The sequence below is a fragment of the Otolemur garnettii genome, unplaced genomic scaffold, assembly GCF_000181295.1.
Source record: "Otolemur garnettii isolate 467f Iridium unplaced genomic scaffold, OtoGar3 scaffold00025, whole genome shotgun sequence".
Taxonomy (NCBI): Eukaryota; Metazoa; Chordata; class Mammalia; order Primates; family Galagidae; genus Otolemur; species Otolemur garnettii.
The window spans coordinates 10,885,029-10,892,539 of record NW_003852420.1 but is presented as its reverse complement, the minus strand read 5'-3'; the positions used below and the strand labels follow the sequence as shown (position 1 = coordinate 10,892,539).

The following is a 7,511-nucleotide window of genomic DNA, read 5'->3' as shown; positions in this document are numbered from 1 at the left end:
TCACTACAAAAATGGAAGGTTAAAAAGAAAATGCATCTTTAAGGAACTCCAGCAAAGAATTCATTCAGGCCCTAAGCAAGAGTTAATATACCACCTTGTTAGTTAAAAAACACACATAGAACAAAATCTGGATATACATTAAAATTTTAAAAATGGGTCTAATGCTCTCAGATGCCCCCACAGTTCTTCTGGGAATACTCTCAGAGATCCCTGCAGGTTCTTGAATCGTATCTGGAGAAAAGAGCCGCTGAATATTATCAATTCTCCTTTAAAGAGAGTTTGTAAGGGGGATTGTGTATTAACAGACAACTTATCAAAAGTATTTCAGAACATGAGTGTAGATAATGGGACCTCTTGTTCTGGATCCCCAAGGCTATCAGTGTTCTTCTCAAGGTTACATTTAGAAGGCGGAGGAAATGCCCTCCCAGCAGCCGGGCTGTGGTTAGCACAGGCAGGGGTGAGACTCACCTCTTGCTTCCACAGTTAATTAATTCTCTGTTAATTCAGAGAGCAGGAAAAAAGAATAGAACAGGAGGAGGCTATTTCTTGCATTCTAATTTTTAATTAAAAATAACAATAATAACAACAGTGGCAAGAAAGAAACAAATAGTACTTAGAGGCTGATGTTGAAATTTCAATTCGTGGCTCTCCTAAGTTTAATTACAAGGGCACATGCAGCCATGTAACCAAAATGACTTCATCTGTGATGTGAAAACACTTAGGCCATGATGTAGTTCATTTTCCATAATTGCTGTCTTTTCTCATGTTGTTAATAGTCCCAGAAACCAGATTTAAGTGGGGCGTGAAGTGAATTTGTATATAGTGATTCAAATGCAAACTCTGTTTATGGAGCTTCTCATTGAAACTATACGTGCCTGAACATCCTTCTCATGTTTATAAATCGTGATAGAGTCGAGTCTTCATGAGTCTGGTTTTTCACTCCAGCAAAGGGTCATGCGGTGACTACTATGTGCAAAAAATTGTGAGGAGCTTCTGAATCATTCCTGATATAGTCATTTTACAATGTGAATGATTTCCCCAAGGCTTCGAAGTTTGATCTTTTCTTTCTTTTTCTTTTTCTTTTTTTTTTCCTGAGACAGAGTATTACTCTGTTGCCCTTGGTAGACTTCCCTGGTGTCATAGCTCACAGCAACCTTAAACTCCTGGGCTCAAGTGATCCTCCTGCCTCAGCCTCCCAAGTAGCTGGGACTACAGACAGCTGTGACAATGCCCAGGTAATTTTTCCCTTTTTAGTAGAGAAGAGGGTCTCAATCTTGTTCAGGGTGGACTCAAACTCCTGAGCTCAAGGGATCCTTCTCTGCCTCTCCGAGTGCTAGGCTTATTGGCATGAGTCACTGTACTTGGCCCCAAATTTTGACTTTTTAAAATATAAGTTTACTGGAAAAGTGACATTAAAATTACAACAGTGGCCCGGTGCTGTAGCTTACACCAATCCCAGCACTTTGAAAAGCTGAGGCAGGAGGATCACTTGAGGCCAGAAATTTGACACCAGCCTGGGCAACACAGCAAGACTTGCCTCTACAAAAAAAAAAAAAAAAATTAATAAATTAAAAATTAATTTCCAAGCATGCTGGTACATGAGTATAGTCCCAGCTACTAAAAAGGATGAATTGAGAAGATCACCTGAGCCCTGGAGTTTGAGGCTGCAGTGAGCTATGATCAGGCCTCTGCATTCCAACGTAGACCACAGTACAAGAGCTCATCTCTTTAAAAATAAATAAATAAATACATTACAGCAGAAATTCAAAACAAAAACTTGCTACAATCCCAGCATCTGATTAAGTTTCCCCTGTAACCTCCTAGTGGTTATCCATTCCCATATACAGATATACATATTTGCAATAATAACACAGGTGAGCGTTTGTATTCTAAATTTTTACTTACCTTCATTCAATGCTTTTCCCCTCATTTTCTTTTTTGTGTTGGTTTTTTTGCCTCCCCTTATCTTTCCCAGCCCCACCGTTTCCTTCCAGCCTGAGATGCAGCCTCCACACCTTTACTGTGCTCAGATGGATACGTGGGGGGGGAGGGGGGAGTTGCTTGATTACCCCTTTTAAAATACTATAATCATGCATATAATATTTATTCCTCTGCTATTGGCCTCCCTAACTTAACACTGCACCATGAAACTCTCCAGGTCAACAGCTAGCTGGTCAGCTAACTCGCCCTTGTAGATTTCTGTGTAATATTCCTTGTGCAGGTGTATCATGGTTGATGTGATCATTTCCTTGTTGATGGACCTTCAGATTGTTTCAAGGTTTTTGCCACTGCAAACAATAAACATAAAAATGTACATACAACATTGCAGTCTGTGCTTTTGTTTGTGTGGAATAACTTCGTACATGCTGGAGCAAAGCCTGTGTGTAACATAAATTTTACCAAACCTGGCTGGGCACAGCAGCTCATGCCTGTAATCCTAGCACTCTGGGAAGCTGAGGTGAGTAGATAGCTTAAGATCAGGAGTTGGAGACCAGCCTGAGCAAGAGTGAGGCTGGTCTCTACTAAAAATAGAAAACTATCCAGGCATTGTGGCATGCACTTGTAGTCCCAGCTACTTGGGAGGCCGAGGCAGGAGAATTGTTTGAGCCCAGGAGTTTGAGGTTGCTGTGAGCTAGGCTAATGCCATGGCACTCTAGTGTGGGCAACAGAGTAAGACTCTGTTGAAAAAATAAATAAAAGTGACCAGAGAATCACTTGAACCCAGGATTTTGAGGTTGCTATGAGGTATAACACCTTGGCACTCTACCCAGGGTGACAGAGAGACTCTGTCTCAAAAAATATTTTTTTTTTAGCTCAGCACCCATAGTACAGTGGTTATGGTGCCAGCCACATACACCAAGGATGGCAAGTTAGAACCCAGCCTGGGTTCTAAACAACAGTGACAACCACAACAAAAAATAGCCAGTATTGTGGCAGGTGCCTGTAGTCCCAGCTACGTGGGAGGCTGAGGCAAGAGAATCACTTAAGCCCAAGAGTTTGAGGTTGCTGTGAGCTGTGACACCACAGTACTCTACCAAGGGCAACATAGTGAGACTCTGTCTCAAAAAAATATATACACACACACACGCACACATATATAAATATATATATATATTTTTTTTTTTTTTTAACCAGCATGCAGGCTTCCCACCCCAAGAGTGGTGTTTGCACAGGAACAGGGCATGCGTGGAGTGAGGTTTGGTCCTGGCCATTTAATTAATTTGGGGGGAAATTACACATGCAGGCTTCCACGTTGCACTGAGAACACCCTCTAAATTCCAAAGCTCAAAAGGAGCAGGCACGGAACACAGCACTAACACACCCCGAACTGCATGTCCCCTCTGAGCTCGGCCAGACAGGTGACATGTTCCTGGCACCCCTCATGCCCCACCTTTCTTAGAATATGCCTAATGACACTTCAAAACTCCACCCTCTGAGCCTAACAGGAGGGTCCCAGGTGGTGTTCCTGAGCTTGTCTTGAGCTCCCCATGCTCTTTGCCTCAAGCTTTCTGATAACAAGTGACTGGTGTGGGGTGGTGGCTGATTGGGTCATGCGCCCCGAGGTGAGGTCACGTCTCTCACCTGCATCTGCCACTTTTTCTCCTTGGCTGCATATGGCTGGAGCCTGCCAGGGTCTCTTCTGAAACTCTGACAGCAGGGGGCCCATGTTGCCAAATGCAAGCAGCGATCAACATAGTCACAGACCACTCATGCCAGAGGACTTAGGCAGACCTGGCACCATGAGTTTCAGTTTCCCCACCTGAGAGCTTGGATCTGGCTCTGCTGAGAGGCCTGGCACAGGCCAGTGGCTGTGCAGGTGGCTCTCTTCCCAAGGCACGAGTCAGAGGCAGGCGTGGGGCTCTCTCTTCTCTTACCTCCACTGCTGGCAGAAGACCCATTTCAGCTGAGCACCTGGCTTCCCTGGGGGAAGGGAATGGACCAAAGCCTCATGCCCCTGGGAGTGCATGCCCCTGTAAAATGGGCATAAATCAGACATTCCCTGCAAAATGGAAATACAGCACTATGCCCTTGAGATATCTCTAAGACCATTCTGCACCATCTCAAGTATACTCCAGAAAAACCCACTCAGTGGTTTCTCTGGGAGAATGGAGCATTCACCTGGGCCCGAGGGGTTTTAGGGTTCCTCTGCACAGGAACACACGCTGCCCCAGGAAAGGACTGAGATTCCACCCCTAGAGCACTAAAGTCCCAAGGCGTCCCTCACACAATGATCCCAGAGGAGGGTGGAAGAGTCTGTGAGAGGCCACAGCCTGGAATAAGCCACCCCGCTTTTAAAGGGACTCCCCTGGTCAGCACAAAGCTGACCCCCCCACACACACAAAAGAGCCCCTCCTCCAGTAACCGAGTGTGATGCCTTCCCTGGTCTGAATGTCTTACCTCATCCGCCCTCCCAGCCCCACCTGCCCTTGGGATCCCCAGATCTTAGTTTGAAGCAAACTTTTGTGAGAAAACAGTACCTTCTCAAATAATACAGATTGTTTTAACTCCAACAAGCTTGGCCACAAGCCAAAGGGCCAGAGAGGAACTAGAGGAAGCTAAGCAGGCTGGGGGAAGCCAGAGGAACTAACAGGGCTGGCCTCCCCGATGGGGGAGGGGCCGTGGGCAGAAACACAGGAGTAGAGAAGGCCATCTGGGGGTGTCCGGGGAGAATTCCACCCTCAGGCTCGGCAGAGTTGACGCCAGCACCCAGCAGGGAAGGGTGTTGTGCTACCAGGGGCTCCAGGCTCAACAAATGACATTCAGCACCAAGGAGAGGGGTTTTCAACAGATGGTCTGGCCCACGTAGGGGCCTAGCTAGGTGAAAGCCATGTCTGTTGGGCTGTGCCAGGATCTAAACCCATAATTAAGGTTTATAATTTTTTTAACTGGCTGTTGTGCTCCAGGGCGACTTAGAAATCCAGAACAAAACGGAGCTTTGAGCTCCTTGTGTCAAACTCCATCATCACCCCAGCACTCCTGGCAGGGGAAATACAGAAGGAACAGGAGACAAAGAGTCGGTTGGTTTTCCTCACCTTTGGGTCTACTAGGCAGAGCCAAAGATTGGATGCCCTACACCCACCTACAGTTAATGGGGTTTGGGGGGCTCACTGACCCAAGAGCAGACTCCAAGAGGTTCCTTCCGGAATTTCAAACTTGATGTGGTCTGCAAATCTGCTCCCTCTCAGCTGGGAAGATGCTGACTTGGGCAGATAGACATATTCAGAAACCCAGCTGAGCCAGCAAACAGACCCCCCCTCCACAGACAATGTCTCTGCCTTGGCAGATGGCTTTTACTTAGGATTACAGCTAAATTTCCGTCTGGACACAATCCCCACTCCTAACTCATGTTCAGTAGTTGCGCTAATGTCCTTCTTTGCCTTATCTTGGGCATTTTCTTATTGTCCCCCCCTTACGGTATGACCTGACTTTGCATAACAGTGGTTTCACACCCCCAGGGACATTGGGTAATTTTGGTTGTCGGGGGAAGAGGAGTGTTGGTAGCCTTTAGTGGATAGAGCCGGGAGATGCTGCTAAACATCCCGCAATGCACAGGATGTACTCCCAAACAAAGAAATGTCTTGCTCAAATGTCACTAGTGCCAAGATTAAGAAACTCTGTTATAGAGTATGATTCACTTTCCATTTTATGAATAGCTTCTCTGTCCATTGTAATTCTGAAAAGATAGACTTGCTAGTCTGCAAATACTATTTAAAAGAATATTTAACTTAATATCATTACCAAAAGCAATGTTTGACTTGAGGTATCAAGTGATAACTTCCAGAACGCTTAAAACCACAAAATCAACTTGGAATGACAGCAATTAGAACACATGCCCTTTAATTTCCCTTGAACCTGCTCTACCAGTCAAACCTGTGAATGTAGAAAGCTCATTAAGGCTGTACTGAAGTAGCTAAGTAAATCGTTTTCTCTGCTCTTTTCTGCAGACTATGATAAAAATTAAATATGTAAAGCACCTTCATTCTCTCTCTCTCTTTTTACAATAATCAAATGTCTTTCACAAACCGTAGAACTTACGTATGGGGTGTGTGATACCAAATTAAGAAATCAGTTGTTTTTTCCACACAAATTGTTGTTGTGAGGTATCAATGTGTCATATAGAGATTGCTCCTAAAAGGGAACCAATTTTTTTAAATCTTTCCTAGTAAACAAATTTTTCAGTACTTCACTAACCATCCATCTCTACATTCACTTTCTATATATTTTCTCATGGTCAACAAAGTGATTCATATGATTTTTAAATTATCCCAGCATGGCACAGAAGCTCTTGCTTGTAATCCTAGCACTTTGGGAAGCCAAGGATCACTTGGGTCCAGGAATTTGAGATCAGCCTAGGCAATAGAGTGAGACCTCATTTCTATTTTTAAAAATTGAAAAATTAGTCAGGTGTGGTGATGGGCCCTGTAGTCCCAGCTACTAGGGAGGCCGAGGCAGGAGGATCACCTGAGCCCAGGAATTTGAGGTTACAGTGAGCTATGCTTTCATCACTGCACTTGGGGAGGGCTACAGAGTGAGTTGCTGGCTCAGAAAAAAATTATCCCACCAATCTCACCATGTAAAGAGAAAAGTCTCTACAATAACTCAAAACCATGGAGTTCTCTTAATTTTACCACTTGCTATGCTCTTCAGAAGTTCTAATTCTTCCTTTGACACATAGCAATAGCTTTTAATCCTACTGGTTATGGGTTAGAAATTGCATTCTTCTTTACAAACAAAATGTCATCTGTTTTATGTTCACCCCAGATGCCATCAGATTGACCCTGGTCATGAATTTGTGTCAGAAAATACATTTCTTCCAAAGGAGCCCTCTTCCATGGGCCTTCCTCATTAAGAGCTCTTAAATACCTCTGTGCTGCTCATCTAGGCCAATGACATCATTTTCTTCAAGCTCACCTGGATTACTTAGTGGATGACTCTAATAACTATGAGCAAAACAACCTGGGAAGGTAACTTCAGCATCTCATCGCTACGGGGTGTAGGGAGCTTATTTTCAGGGTTGAATGAGAAGTTACTAAAAGCTGAGTGTAATAATCATTTCTCAAGGTTTTCATCCAGGTGACAATTATTCTTTTTAGTCTCCACTCCAATTTTATGATCATTTTCATCAATAAGAATATACATCTTTCCCAGGAGTTGAACTTGCTGTTCATCAAGATGGTCAACATCTATCTCAGACAGCATCACAAGACATCCTGATCCTTCCTAGAAGACAGGCCTGGGATGAGGGTGGCATCAGCAGTGGGCATTGGTGCATCTCAGTAACTTTATAAATAAATGGCTCTCCCTTAAGTATATATTCAAGACCTAAAGAGTTGACTTGAGCCATCCTCGTGTCCCATGCCCAGTTGGATTCTTCTCTTACTCTTCATTTCTATTGAATCAGAAAATTTGAATTCACTTACTGGATTGTTTGGAAAGGCAGCAAGCTCTGCCAGATAGCTTGAGTCACTGCATCAAACGTGAACCAGGAATTATGGAACCATCTTTCAGTG

General features: G+C 44.2%; 1 pseudogene; it reads right to left on the bottom strand.

The window, feature by feature from the left end:
* Positions 1 to 6,207: 6,207 nt before the first annotated feature.
* On the bottom strand, positions 6,208 to 7,200 carry LOC100958696 (annotated as a pseudogene).
* Positions 7,201 to 7,511: the final 311 nt, after the last annotated feature.